The 15,439-nt window shown below is 42.1% G+C and overlaps 1 protein-coding gene across 5 annotated transcripts in view; it reads left to right on the forward strand.

Moving 5' to 3' along the window:
* The first annotated feature begins 1,456 nt into the window (after positions 1-1,456).
* The window catches only part of usp42 (ubiquitin specific peptidase 42), a 106,964-nt gene continuing 92,981 nt past the window's right edge, over positions 1,457-15,439 (forward strand). For 3 of the 5 annotated variants that reach the window (XM_041206690.1, XM_041206687.1, XM_041206691.1), the window contains exon 1: positions 1,539-1,573. The gene's annotated coding sequence lies outside the window, so the exon portion shown is untranslated. Of the gene's footprint in view, positions 1,482-1,538; positions 1,574-6,171; positions 6,187-15,439 lie in introns of those variants that run through there. The other 2 variants (XM_041206688.1, XM_041206689.1) reach the window with 2 other exon arrangements.

The following is a 15,439-nucleotide window of genomic DNA, read 5'->3' on the forward strand; positions in this document are numbered from 1 at the left end:
CTGATGGACACTGCTTGATGGACCTGTGGTCAAAGGTGTTTTTCTGCACAAACCTTTCCAAGAGGGACAGCTGGTACAGCACCGTCCAACAGAGTAATGTTGGGTACAATTTATTCCCCTTTGCTTAGGGATTTGTACAAGGTGTCCCTGTGGATACAGAGCATTTTTGATCTTCAGATAAAGTGGAAGCTGGCTTGGGTGACCAGCAAGGTACAGGAAAAGGCCAGACCTGCACCCAGTAGAGCAATCCCTAGGGTGCCTTACACCTGATGACCAGATTCTAGCCTACATTTAAGAAATGATATTGTTTTAGAATTAGTTCAGAGAAAGTTCACTAGACTAATTTCTGGGATGAAGATGTTATCTTATGAAGGAAGGTTGAATAGGTTAGGCCTATACCCATTGAAGTTTAGAAGAATTAGAGGTGATCTTATTGTAACATATAAGATCCTGAGGGGACTGGATGGGGTGGATGCCAGGAGGATCTTTCCTTTTGTGATGGAGACTAAAACTAAGAGACATAGTTTAAAAACATGAGCACTCCCTTTTAAGACAGAGATGAGAAACCTTTCCTCCCAAAGGGTCATTGATGTGTGGAATTCTCTTCGCCCCAGAAAGTAATGGAGGCTGGGTCTTTGAATTTATTCAAGGCAGAGTTAGACAGAGTTTTGATAGACAAGGGAGTCAAGGGTTATGGGGGGCAGACAGAACAGTGAAGCTGAGACCACAACCAGATCAGCCATGATCTTGTTGAATGGTGGAGCAGACTCAAAGGGCCAAATAGCTTACTCCTGCTCCTATGTTCCACAATGGAGAGGGAGCATTGCCATACTGTTCAATAGCAACACCATTGTGAGCTCTGAACTCTGAAACCCACCTGACTGGATCAAATTAAATCTTCTTGGAGACCAATCAGAAATCTGATAAAAGCAAAATACTGCGGATGTTGGAAATCTGAAATAAAAACAAAAATAGCTGGAAAAACTCAGCGGGTCTGACAACATCTGCGGAGAGGAACACAGTTAACGTTTCGAGTCCGTATGACAGTTCTGATGATGAGTCATACGGACTCGAAACATTAACTGTTCCTCTCCGCAGATGCTGTCAGACCCGCTGAATTTTTCCAGCTATTTTTTTGTTTCAGAAATCTAATACAACCCATTTGTGTTGCAAACGCCGAGTATGATTGAGCCCAAAGTGCAGTCAACTCAGCCAGGCAGACGCTTTGAAAATATGGACTTACTCTATTTTATCTTCCCCAACTCAACACCTAAAAGACCAAATATAGCGTTTCTCTCAGTGTCCTCCTCTTTTCATTACTAACAAGATAGCTTTCTAACCTTGCAGTATTCTCCTCCCGCCAGTGGCGGCGCTGCTGCCGCGTCCTCCCAGCTGAAGCAGCGCTGCCGGGCAGACCCCGCCCCCTCCCACCTCCCCGCGGTGCGTTGTGGGGCGGGTCGCGGTGCCCGGATGTGCTGATTGTGAGTTCGGCTCCGTGTCGTAATTGTTGGGGGGGGGTGGGGGGGTGGGTTTATCGTCGCGCGTTGCCGTCGTCGTGATGGAAACACTCGGGGTATGTACCGGAGCTCGGGGGGGGGGGGAGGGGGTGGTGGGGTTAGCCGCGGCTGCCGCTCGGGGCTTGCGTGTAACTTGCGACGCCTCCACATAGACCCAAAGAGCGTTTACCATCACAGCCCGGCTGGCCGGTGATTCTCCCTCCCATGGTTACCGCTCCCCTTCATCTCCCCCCCAATTTACCCCCTCGTACTGTTTTTCTTTGCTTTAAATGGCGGTTGCCAGGCGGCCTGGGTCAGCTCCTTTTTATTAATTTACCCCCCCCCCACTCCCCATTCTTTATATATAATACACACTACCCGCCGACGATGCATTGTGCAGCCGCGGGGGTGTAGGCCCCAAAGCCGGCTCCCCCTCCTCACTGAGGGGGAGGGGAGACAGGCACGTGTATGTGTACGCATGCGCGTGTCATCCTCCTAGGCCGTGCCTCCGCTTTGTTTCCCTTTTTGTAGAGAGGGTGTGGGGGTCTTTTTGAAATCAAAGCCACACTGAACCGGGCTAAAATGGGCAATGGTTCCCCCAGTCTTTTCTTAACCCCCTAAGAAGGGGAGCTTTCTGTTTCTACGAGCCGGAGGTGGAAATTGAACAAGTTTTGAGGTGCAACTCCATTCACACACTTTTGCTGCCTGGGTTGGGCCGGGTTTTTTTGAATGAATTGTTTCACGAGTCACTTTACAACTCAGCCACACGTTTTCCTGTCCAGTAGTACCCTAAAAAAAAAATCGAGATTTGTATCTGAAACGTGCGGATTTTTCCTACAAATATGTTTTTTCACTTCTATACAGAAACTTTTTTGTTATTTGAGTTTAATTTTTTTCTCAAAGTTTAAATTGCAAAAGTACATACTCATGAGATAAAATGATAAATTAATTTCTTGGGGTTGTCTGACCTTTTTGCAAATACATTTTAATTGAAAACGCAACGGTTTTTCCAGTTGGCAGATGTAGCAAAGTGTACTGATTTTCATCCCATGGCTTTATGGCATTTTGCCTGGAAAGTGTATTTAACACACTTAACTATCTTTTGCACTAAAATCCAGAAACGCTGTGGAATAGGGAGCAGATTCTGCCACATGAATGTTGATTAGAAACGGGAAGAGAATGTATACCGTCTCCACTTGAAATTGTTTAATTCAAATTGAGACAATTTGTTGTTAACTATACATTTCCACTTTGGCTGTCATTTGTGTCATTTAATGTAAAAAACTGAATATTTAAGATTTCTTAGTGTAAAAATAATTCGCATTCCTATCAGATTGTGTATGGGGACGTTTAGTGCCAAATATCCATTATCTGAATACAAATTTTAATTGCATTATCTATTCAATGCAATACCCAGCAGAAAAATGCTCCCAAAGAGAGGAATTGATAAATTTTATTGGTAGAAGTGATCAGGAAATTATTGCATTGTCTTAACTCACCTGGCTTACTAACATCTTTTAGTAAAGGAAACCTGCCACCTTTACTCAGAATGGCCTATATGAGACGAGTCCTACACCAATGCAGTTGACTCTTAACTGCTTTTGAAGTGGTCAAGCAAGCCACTCAGTTATATCAAACTGTTGAGATTTAGATCAACTCAGATTAGGCAATAAATGTTCACTTTGCCATTGATACCCACATCCCAAGAATGTCTTCATTTTTAAAATGGCTGGTTTTACATATTTCCTTATACGGTTATCATTGCTGGAAAACAAAGATAAATACCTCCCAAGTTGGCCTGGCAAAAGCAAAGAATTCACCAATTTGGAAGTAATACTGTATGTCTGTTTTCATTCCTGCATGGTTTTTGTGTTGCCTCCTATCTGCCTGTTTCAAAAGGATGTTTTTCTTTGTCCTTTTTAAATTTAATTTCCTTGGTTAAGGTAAATTTTTCATGGTTGATCATCCATCAAGTAGCATAAAGTTTTTAAGACTATTGTAGTGCTGGAGCTAAAGCACTAAACAGTGTAATTTTTAACTGGCTGCAGCAGTGGTAATGGGGGACTGATCAGCTAGTTCTCAGCTTGCAAAAGGTGGAAAGTAACTGTCATCTTGTTAATACATGGAAATTTTCAGCTCTAGTGGGTCATTCTAAGTTTGTAAACATGTACAAGAGTAGGGCAAACATTAGAATGATACATTTTAATCCATATCAATCATTTTGAATACAGTGATATAAAAATTGCTTGTGACTATCAAGTTAGTTCCTAACTTGTGCATATGCTGCAGATGGGAGGCTATCACAATTTAACACTTTTGTACTTACCTTTCAAGTGACTTCTTTGAGCTAATGAGGTAAAGGATTTTACTTTTCATGTTCTAAGATATCAGAAAAGCAAATAAGCAACCTTGAGTTTGCTCTAGATGTGCTGTTGGTTTAACAAAGCCGTTTCAAATTTGACCATTCAATGTGAGAACTATTTAGAATGTACTGTGGCTTTTACATGGCCATTGAATTTTAGAACATGATGTCTAATATGCTAGTTGTGTCAAATTGGAAATCAGGATGTGAATAATTGCATTTTTGATGAGTAAATAAAATATGAGTAATAGATTCTGTAGTTGATCTTGATATTCATTCACATGGGGTTTGCATGTGAACTTTAAACCTTTTTATGAGCTTGTTGGTAAAATGGTATGATGAGCACCTGTCAACAGGTGTTGTTTGATCATTGTGACTGGTTTACTTCCTTGGTTACTGAATTGTGGGGAGTCCAGTAAATGCACACCTGAAGTGAATTTCCCTGGATTGTGTGAGGGTGTGTAATATGTCCTCTGCTAATGTAGCAAAAATTGGCTGGTCAACAATTTCTATTGGACATTGGGGGTTTAGGAGACCAATTTTAATGACATCACCAATCAGTTTCATCTTGTCCCGTTAGAACCTTAGGTTTTTGAGTTTGAACAAACAGAGCATTGCCATGAGGTTAAATATTTTAAATTACTAGAAGTGTAAATTGCTTGGGTAGCAGTGGAATGTGTGTTCGGTTGTAAGAGCCGTTAAAAACAGTGAGAGAAAATTCTGCAGAATACTGTTGATGTTCGGTTAGGGGAACTTTGCAACAAAGATTTGAACCTTTTAGTTAAGTGTTGTGTTTATATCAATGTCTCAAAATTTTACAGAATGACTTCTGGAATGTTATTACCTTTACTGTTGTATACATGCTTGGACCTACACTGTCATTTAATTTATCCATCCCTTGTGATGGCCTGAAGAATATACAGCCAGACAACCCCAGAGAAATATGCACTGTGGGATATGGGAAGTGTGATTTTATAATCAAGGCTAATTATGTCTGTTGCCAAATGTCATATATGGTACTTAGTCTATCCATTGAATTGGGAAACAGTTGGAGGGTGTCAGTTTAAGTTTTCCAGTCAACACCAGCGTTTGTACTTTAACAGTTATCTCAGCTAAGTGTCAAACAGCAAAGCACACGATGCATCTTGGGGCATAGATAGAATTCTATTGATTTGGAGCCTCCACGTATTAACTGTTGATAATTGAATCATATATTTGACAGTGTTTCCTTGACCTATTAAAATTTATTAGGATTTTATTCCTTATTACCTTTAATAATGTTGACTTCACAATGATTTTCCCAATTTGAGCTACAGCTGCCCCATGACTAGCAAACTGATGGATCATTAGTCTTAATTGTGATTAGCATTCTCTTCTGTTATGACTGCTTTTGGCAGCTTGGTGTTGCAAGACACCGTGCAGTGGAATTGGGGCGTGTGTCTGCATTTGAGCTTCCTTGTACAGCACAAGTTCCTGGTGTTGAAAAGGTGCTGACATGTTTCAACAGCATGTTAATTAGTATATACCATTGGCTACAGTAATTGCTAAGTTCACCCACTTACTCAGCATTTCTTGCTTAAGAATTCAAAGAAGTAACCACCAAATGTCCACATTAATTACATTTTACGTTTTTCTGAAACCACTGGTCCCAGTAGGATTTGCCTTGTATTTCAAATGTTTATTTAGTGGTGAATGTTTTGCTGCATCAACTGAGGTGATATCTGTGCTAAGGCATGGAGTGCATTTCTACTTTAAGTATCAGCATTCCCAAGTCAAGTGTATTGCAGAGTAAAACTTCCTTTGATGTACCCCAGTAATGAGCCTGGAATGCCACCATCAGTTGAGGATTTCAGTTGTGCTGTTTGCAACCGTTGACCTTTTAGAATGTGAAATTCCTAGCGACCAATTTCCAGTTACAGGGAGTTTCATAGTGCAGGTTTATACCCATTAGGTGGATTGATATTGTTCAAGCATGTTATCTATTGCCTGCAGAAAAAACAATTTTCTCGCAGTTTGGGCTGGATTTAAATCCAGCTATCAAATCAAATCTACGGGTAATGTGCCATTCCTGACTCTTCAGTTATATCTACAGGGTCAATAGAATTCAGTTATATGCAGTGACTTACTTCTCAGACAAATTGAAATGCAGCATGACTTACTTAAGACATGAATGTAGTGGCTCTATCATTAAGGACATTGAGGTAAAATAACATTTTTCAGAGATGAACTGAAGAAATTGGAGGTCATTTTCTGTTATGAACATTGCAACACAGACTTCACCAGTTCAGAGTGCACTTTTCATGAGAAAATACCTGTCTATTCATTACGGTAAAAAGATCAACTTTATATCAATTTATAACCTGTTGACTGTATATTTCAGCAATTATATATTTTTTGCAATGTACTGATAAATTACAAAAAACCTGAAGGAATAAGGTTGCATGGCTTAACTTTTACAGAGATAAAAACAAAAAAACTGTGGATGCTGGAAATCCAAAACAAAAACAGAATTACCTGGAAAAACTCAGCAGGTCTGGCAGCATCGGCGGAGAAGAAAAGAGTTGACGTTTCGAGTCCTCATGACCCTTCCACAGAACTTGAGTTTGAGTCCAAGAAAGAGTTGAAATATAAGCTGGTTTAAGGTGTGTGTGTGGGGGGCGGAGAGATAGAGAGAGAGAGAGAGGTGGGGGTGTGGTTGTAGGGACAAACAAGCAGTGATAGAAGCAGATCATCAAAAGATGTCAATGACAATAGTACAATAGAACACATAGGTGTTAAAGTTAAAGTTGGTGATATTATCTAAACGAATGTGCTAATTAAGAATGGATGGTAGGGCACTCAAGGTATAGCTCTAGTGGGGTTTTTTTTTTATACAATGGAAATAGGTGGGAAAAGGAAAATCTTTATAATTTATTGGAAAAAAAAGGAAGGGGGAAACAGAAAGGGGGTGGGGATGGGGGAGGGAGCTCACGACCTAAAGTTGTTGAATTCAATATTCAGTCCGGAAGGCTGTAAAGTCCCTAGTCGGAAGATGAGGTGTTGTTCCTCCAGTTTACGTTGGGCTTCACTGGAACAATGCAGCAAGCCAAGGACAGACATGTGGGCAAGAGAGCAGGGTGGAGTGTTAAAATGGCAAGCGACAGGGAGGTTTGGGTCATTCTTGCGGACAGACCGCAGGTGTTCTGCAAAGCGGTCGCCCGGTTTACGTTTGGTCTCTCCAATGTAGAGGAGACCACATTGGGAGCAACGAATGCAGTAGACTAAGTTGGGGGAAATGCACGTGAAATGCTGCTTCATTTGAAAGGAGTGTTTGGGTCCTTGGACGGTGAGGAGAGAGGAAGTGAAGGGGCAGGTGTTGCATCTTTTGCGTGGGCATGGGGTGGTGCCATAGGAGGGGGTTGAGGAGTAGGGGGTGATGGAGGAGTGGACCAGGGTGTCCCGGAGGGAGCGATCCCTACGGAATGCCGATAAGGGGGGTGAAGGGAAGATGTGTTTGGTGGTGGCATCATGCTGGAGTTGGCGGAAATGGCGGAGGATGATCCTTTGAATGTGGAGGCTGGTGGGGTGATAAGTGAGGACAAGGGGGACCCTATCATGTTTCTGGGAGGGAGGAGAAGGCGTGAGGGCGGATGCGCGGTAGATGGGCCGGACATGGTTGAGGGCCCTGTCAATGACCGTGGGTGGAAAACCTCGGTTAAGGAAGAAGGAGGACATGTCAGAGGAACTGTTTTTGAATGTAGCATCATCGGAACAGATGCCCACATGTCTGTCCTTGGCTTGCTGCATTGTTCTAGTGAAGCCCAACGTAAACTGGAGGAACAACACCTCATCTTCCGACTAGGGACTTTACAGCCTTCCGGACTGAATATTGAATTCAACAACTTTAGGTCGTGAGCTCCCTCCCCCATCCCCACCCCCTTTCTGTTTCCCCCTTCCTTTTTTTTCCAATAAATTATAAAGATTTTCCTTTTCCCACCTATTTCCATTGTATAAAAAAAACCCCACTAGAGCTATACCTTGAGTGCCCTACCATCCATTCTTAATTAGCACATTCGTTTAGATAATATCACCAACTTTAACTTTAACACCTATGTGTTCTATTGTACTATTGTCATTGACATCTTTTGATGATCTGCTTCTATCACTGCTTGTTTGTCCCTACAACCACACCCCCACCTCTCTCTCTCTCTCTCTATCTCTCCGCCCCCCACACACACACCTTAAACCAGCTTATATTTCAACTCTTTCTTGGACTCAAACTCAAGTTCTGTGGAAGGGTCATGAGGACTCGAAACGTCAACTCTTCTTCTCCGCCGATGCTGCCAGACCTGCTGAGTTTTTCCAGGTAATTCTGTTTTTGTTTTTAACTTTTACAGAGTTGGTTGAGCTGTTATGTGACAGATCTGGCCTGGAGCTGCTTGACTGCCAGAAAAAGTCACACCTTTATATCTTTTTAAAGAAAACCCCTGTAACTTAGTAAATGTTCAGTTATATTCAGTTTTCCTATGCTGGAAATCTGTAAATTAAGAGAAGTTGCTACCTGTAAATTAAAGGACAATTTAATTCTGGAGTAAACCATGTACGTAAGTAAACATCACAGTATTGCTGCACGGTTTGTTGAATAGGTTAACTATCCTTTGGATATCCTAATATAGCACTAATCTTCCATCCTTTCATTCCTCACTCCAGCAAACACTTTCTTTCTCTAACTGTTTTCTCCCCATTTCTCTCAACATAGTGAGATTGATTTCAGTGCAATCTTTGGTTTCTGTGATAAGCCATTATCAAAGCCTTTTCTCTACTTGCTTGACCTTCACATGTACACTTTTAGCTATGTTTCTTGAAAGTGATAAGGGATGCAAACCTTGGCTATTTTTTTCCTCTTCCTAACCTGGGCCTCTAAGGCTGGTTGCACTCAACTGAGATCAGCACAAACTGGGCTTTGATCCTGATACTTCCTTGGTTTGTATGGCTCAGCTGCCTGCTGAATATTTGTCTTCATAAGTAATTAATTGTGTGAAGAGGTTTGAGACTTCAACATGATAAAATGCTGTAAAAATACAGATAAACCAGGCAAGAAAGAGGCTTTGCTTCAGTGGAGCTAGTTTACAGGCACCACTGTGTGGTAGTACCACTGTGCTAAATGGGATAGATTTTGAATAGATCTAGCAACTTTACTGGGCAACCATGAGGCGCTGTGGGCTGTCAGCAGCAGCAGCAGAATTGTACTCAACCACAGTTTGTAACCACGTTGCCTGGCATAACCCTCACTCTACCATTATCACCTAGCAAGGGGATCGACCCTGGTTTAATGAAGAGTGCAGAAGGGCATGCCAGGTACAGCATCAGGCATACATTAAAAAAAGAGCTATAAGCCTGGTGAAGCAATAATACAGGACTAATTGGGTGCCAAACAGCATAAGCAGTAAGTGATAGAGAGGTAAGCAATTCCACAACCAATGGATTAGACCCAAGCTCTGCAGTCTTGCCACGTCCAGTGGTAAATGGTGGTGGACAATTAAACAACTTGCTGGAGGAGGAGGCTCCACAATTATCCTAATCTTCAATGATGGGGGGAGCCCAGCACATACAGTGCAAAAGATAAGGCTGAAGCATTTGCAACAATCTTCAGCCAGAAGTGCTGAGTGGATGATCTACCTTGGCTGCCTCAGGAGGACCCTAGCATCACAGATGCCAGTCTTCAGCCAATTTGATTCACTCTACGTGATATCAAGAAACGGCTGAAGGCACTGGATACTGCAAAGGTTATGGGCCCTGATGATATCCTGGCAATAGTACTGAAGACTTGAGCTCCAGAACTTGCTGCACCCCTAGCCAAGCTGTTCTAGTACAGTTACAATGCTGGCATCTACTCGGCAATATAGAAAATTGCCCAGGTATGTCCTGTACACAAAAAGCAGGACAAATCCAACCCAGCCAATTACCACCCCATCAGTCTACTCTCTACCATCAGTAAAGTGATAGAAGGGATTATCAGCAGTACTGTCAAGCTACATTTGCTTAGCAGTAACCTGCTCACTGACGCTCAGTTTGGGTACCGCCAGTGCCACTCAGCTCCTGACCTTCTTATAGCCTTGGTTCAAACATGGATGAAAAAAGATGAGCTCCAGAGGTGAGATGAGTGACTGCCCTTGACACCAAGGCAGCATTTGACCAATTGTGACATCAAGAAGCCCTAGCAAAACTGGAGTCAATGGGAATCGGGGGAAAAACTCGGTTGGACTCATGCCTTGCACAAAGAAAGATGGTTGTTCTTGCAGGTCAATCATCTCAGTCTCAGGATATCACCACAGGAGTTCCTCATGGTAGTTTCCTAGGCCCAACTATCTTCAGTTGCTTCGTCAATGACCCTCCTTCCATTATAAGGTCAGAAGTGGGGATGTTTGTTGATGATTGCACAATGTTCAGCACCATCTGCAACGACTCAGATACTGAAGCAGCCTATGTACAAATACAGCAAGACCTGGACAACATCAAGGCTTGGGCTGACCAGTGGCAAGGAACGTTTGTGCCACATAAATGCCAGGCACTGACCACCTCCAACAAGAGAGAATCTAACCATCACCCCTCGACATAAAATGGCATTACCATCGCTGATCCCCCCACTATAAACATCCTGGGGTTTCCATTGACCAGAAACTGAACTGGACTAGCCATATTAATACTGTGGCTACAAGAGCAGATCAGAGGCTAGGAATCGTGTGGCAAGAAACTCACCACCTGACTCCCAAAGCCTGTCCGCTATCTCCAATGCACAGGTCAGGAGTGTGATGGAATACTCTCCACTTGTCTGGATGAGTGCAGTTCCAACAACACTCAAGAAGCTTGACACCATCCAAGACAAAGCAGCCCGCTTGATTGACACCTCATCCACAAACATTCACTCGCTCCACCACCGATGCACAGTGGCAACAGTGTGTACCATCTACAAGACGCACTGCAGGAACTCAAAGGTTCCTCAGACAGCACTTTCCAAACTCATGACCATTACCATCTATATGGTCAAGGACAGCTGACACATGGGAACACCACCACTTGGAAGTTCTCCAAACCGTGACTTGGAGCTATATCGCCGTTGCTTCACTGTTGCTGGATCAGAATCCTGGAACTCCCTCCTTAACACTGTGGGTGTACTTATATGGACAGCAGTTGTTCAAGAAGGCAGCTCACCACCACCACCTCAAAGGCAATTAGAGATGGACAATAAATGCTGGCCTAGACAACGACGCCACATACCATGAACTGATTTTTGAAAAGTATTGAAGAAGTGACTCCATTCACAGCAAAGTCTTTACCTGCCCTTTTAATGTCTCATATTGATTTAGTATGGAGATATCTGTACTATTTATGTAATTAACTATAAACTTGAAAAAAATAGTCTATTAAGTATAAACACAAAATGCTTATTTCCGCTCCAACTCTCTCCACACCCCGCCCCAGCCCCATTGCTTCATGAGCGCCTTAATTACTGCCAATACTGTCCTTTTTCTTTTTCCTCTTTTCATAACATAAAGAAGGGTAGGACATAATAGCCCGTAGAACATGCTCTCCCATTCAATAAGATCATGGCTGATCCTCGACCTCAAATCCACTTTCCTCCCCAATTCCCATTTTCCTTGATTACCTTAAGAGTCCAAATATCAATCGATCACAGCCTTGACTGTACTTAACGGCTGAGCGTCCACAGCCCTCTGGGCAAGAAAATTCCAGAAATTCACTTCCTCCATGCTTATTTGATGATGGAGATGAAAATGTCAGGAAGGAGGGCAGCAGAGGAGTGGGACAGATAGCTGTTTCAAAAAGCCGGCACAGCCAAGATGGGCCAAATGTTCCCCCTTTCTGTATTACATCATTCTAAGATTTTTGGAAGATTGCCACTTTAAAGTTGTAGCTGTTAACTGTGATATTACATGGAAATACATCAGTATGCTATAGCCAATCTTAAATATTCTGCATCAAACCTTTGGATCCCTACTCTGAGAAAATCATATTTCCATCACATCTTTTCAAGTTCTGTCGAAGGGTCATGAGGACTCGAAACGTCAACTCTTTTCTTCTCCGCCGATGCCGCCAGACCTGCTGAGTTTTTCCAGGTAATTCTGTTTTTGTTTTGGATTTCCAGCATCTGCAGTTTTTTTGTTTTTATTTTTGTTTTTACATCTTTTCATGCTACCTTTTATAGCAACTGTTAGACATTCATTGCTATTTTTTCTATTTGAAGCAGCTGGCATCATATGCTGTTGTGAAATTTTCTAAGCATTTATACTCTTGTGTTTACGTAACTGAGTTTTTACTTTTAAACATGTATTTCATGAATACACATTAATAACTTATATATTTTGTGTAAGTTCAGTTTTTTAAAGATCTGTATTAGCTTTAGAAGGGTCCTCCTAGCAAAATTGATGCATAGTAGCTGAGGTCACTCTGTTGTGACTTAAAGCCCTGTGCTTACTCCCAGAGTAGATTCAAAATGATTTGATTTTGGAATCTGGAGCTGATCATCAAACATATAGAATGGGTAATAAGAATGGCATTTTCCATAAAATGTCTTCGTGAGCTCAATTACCTCCCTCTTTCCCATCATGCTTTTTACCAAAATTTCATTTGTAGGGAAGAATTGAAACCTCAGTCTTCATTTTAGTTCGTGAACAAGGTTCCCACAAGAGTAAGACCATGGTCATTAAGAACTTTACATTTGGAGAGAGTGCTAATGTTGTGCGGCCAGCGTCATGAGCCAAGTTGATTCCCTGTGGATGTTCCAGCAGTTTCACAGATCATTGCATCAGCCCCCACAATCAAGCCTACCTTTAGTACTTCATTTGCTGTCCAGTAAGGTTACATAGATGACTGTGTATGTACTTGGAAGTTCTTACTAAGTTTTGAATCTTATAATTAACGCTCTTGGAACTTAGAAGTTGATCCATGGTGTTAATAAAATTATTTGAAATATGAGTTTCAGTTCTTGTCCCTATTGTGCCTTGATTGTATGATGAACAATAGCCAGAAATGGGGGGGGGGGGGGGGGGGGGGGGGGCGTTGTGAAATCTCTGGTCCAACATTATCTGGCCAGAAGATTATTTTAAATTTCCTTTTGTTTACACTCCAAATTCCTCATACAAAAATGGTGACTGTAACTTGACCATGACCGCTGTACAGACACAAAAAAGCCAAACAGTTCATACTTTTTAAAATAAATGGTTTTTATCATCCTGTGAATCATACTCCAAGCAAGAATAAAATCAGTTATGGGAGGAATACTAAATGTCTGTATCATATTAAAAGTACAAAGGCATTCAACATTGCCATGGTGCTCTGGTGTTCAATATGTACAGTGAAGTCACGATGACTCAAACTTGGGCAACATGAAATTCCAGTTATGTTGAAGTTGTGAACCATTTCCGCCAGCAGAATAGCAAATCCTATTGAAGGATGCTTGTGATAAGCTGAAATTCCACACTGGTAACTCTGGATTAGCTGAACTTGTCTAAGCTTGTCATATGACTGCACCAACCAGAGCAGAGTTAGACCACACGGGCGCAAAATCATGGCGCGCTGGGCAAGCCATCATTTGACATAGAAATTTCCCTGTGAAAGGACATGCAAAGCCTGCGAGTAATGCTATACCTGTGAGAAAGTTAAGTTGTCAATTGGAGAGAAAGTAAAATTGATACAGCAAGTGGAAAACCATGGCATGAAAGAGTGGGGAATTCCACCATCAAGTTTATCCATCATAAAAACACAAAGGCGAACATTTTGGAACAGGGCAACCTGACAAACAGGATCTCTAGTCCAGTCCTTAAGGAGAGGGGACACATGGAATTCACCTGCAGTGACGGATGGTTGGACTGATCCATGACGAGGTACATGTCGTCTTCCGCATGGTAGGCAGTGAGTCTGTAGCAGTTACTCCAGTAATAAATAATTGTCTCCAAATGGTCTCATCCACATCCTGCACAAATATGCACCACAAGACATTTTTAGCAGGGATGAAGTACTGTTTTACCAGTCTTTTGCCAGACCGCTCTTTGATGTTTAAAAATGAAACATGTAATGGTGGAAAGTGGAGCTAGGAACCTGTCATTGCTATGGTCTGCGCCAATATGGATGGGACTGCAAAGCTGCTGCTTCTTGTGATGGGAGAGTCCAACAAGTCACGTTGCTTTGTGAATTTCAAGACACTACCCATGTAGCACTAACAAAACCACCTCGATGACCTTCAATATTTTTGAGGCATCGATCAGTAAAATGTATCAGTGAAAGGAAGATTACCATCATTAAAGACAACTGCCACGTGCATCCTAACACTGGCCTTGAGCGTCAAGCTGATGTTCTTGCTTCCCAACATCACGGCCAAGCTCCAGCAAATGAATCTGTGATTAGGGACCTAAAAACCACTACCAACAGCAACTAATTTCTCAGGTTATCGAGGCCATTGATACATGGCCTGGGAGTACACTCCTTATCAGTTCTAAAGCTATGTTTATGATGAAGGCGGCGTGGAAGATTGTGATGGAAGCCAAATTTGCCAACTTTTCTATTACACTGGTTTCAAATGGATTACGACTGCACAAGTGTTTGCCTGCAGGAGGCTGGCATGGAAATTCTAGCAGAGACTACCATTGGAAACTTATGCGGAGGTGGACGATGCAGTACACTGCACGGCAGAACTGACATGATGCAATTGAAGATGCAGTACATTCTTCAATTGAGGAGCTCCTACCTCCCAAATGACCCTGAATAGTCCAATGAGTGCCCACCTGATTTTTCCCAGGCCATGTCGCAAAGGCTGTAGAGATGCTATGGGATTTCACAACACAAAACACCAAAAACATGTTTGACTGCATTGACATCGTGGTGGACTATTATGTATGTCTGAAAGCAGCACACTAAGCAGAAAAAGATTAGAGTTTTTCTGGAGCTAGCTCCCAACATTTTTAAATGCAAGGCTCCAGCTTTTTACAAGGTTGGGCCATTGTAAGGTGTGGACAAATTGAATAAAGACTTTTCTACACATTTACTGCTTTACTGTGTTTTAGCATTTGAATATGTTGTTCTTGATATAGACTGCGTTTATAGGCATTTTGGGTGACAGAGGTGCATTAATGTGGAAATGGGGCCTCTTTGGTTATCACAACACTCGCTTAACACAAATTTGTGGGCTGATGCCCTGGGAGTTGACTCATCAGAATTTTACTGTACCTTAAAAGCGTGCAGTAAAGATACATAAGAAATTGCATTTTGAGTAATTGTGACTTTTCCTCTTGCTTGAGACATCAGAATGTGTAAGAAAGGAAGAATAAACTTGAGACCAAAGCAAAAACAGAAATACCTGGAAAAACTCAGCAGGTCTGGCAGCATCGGCGGAGAAGAACAAAGCTGATGTTTCGAAACGAGGACTCAAAACACCAATTTTGTTCTTCCCCGTCGATGCTGCCAGACCTGCTGAGTTTTTCCAGGTATTTCTGTTTTTGCTTTGGATTTCCAGCATTCGCAGTTTTGTGTTTTTATTTTTAAACTGAGACCCTTGTGTTCAGACCATTGAAATTTTTGCAAGCCTGTA

The sequence above is a fragment of the Carcharodon carcharias genome, chromosome 15, assembly GCF_017639515.1.
Source record: "Carcharodon carcharias isolate sCarCar2 chromosome 15, sCarCar2.pri, whole genome shotgun sequence".
In the NCBI taxonomy this organism is placed as follows: Eukaryota; Metazoa; Chordata; class Chondrichthyes; order Lamniformes; family Lamnidae; genus Carcharodon; species Carcharodon carcharias.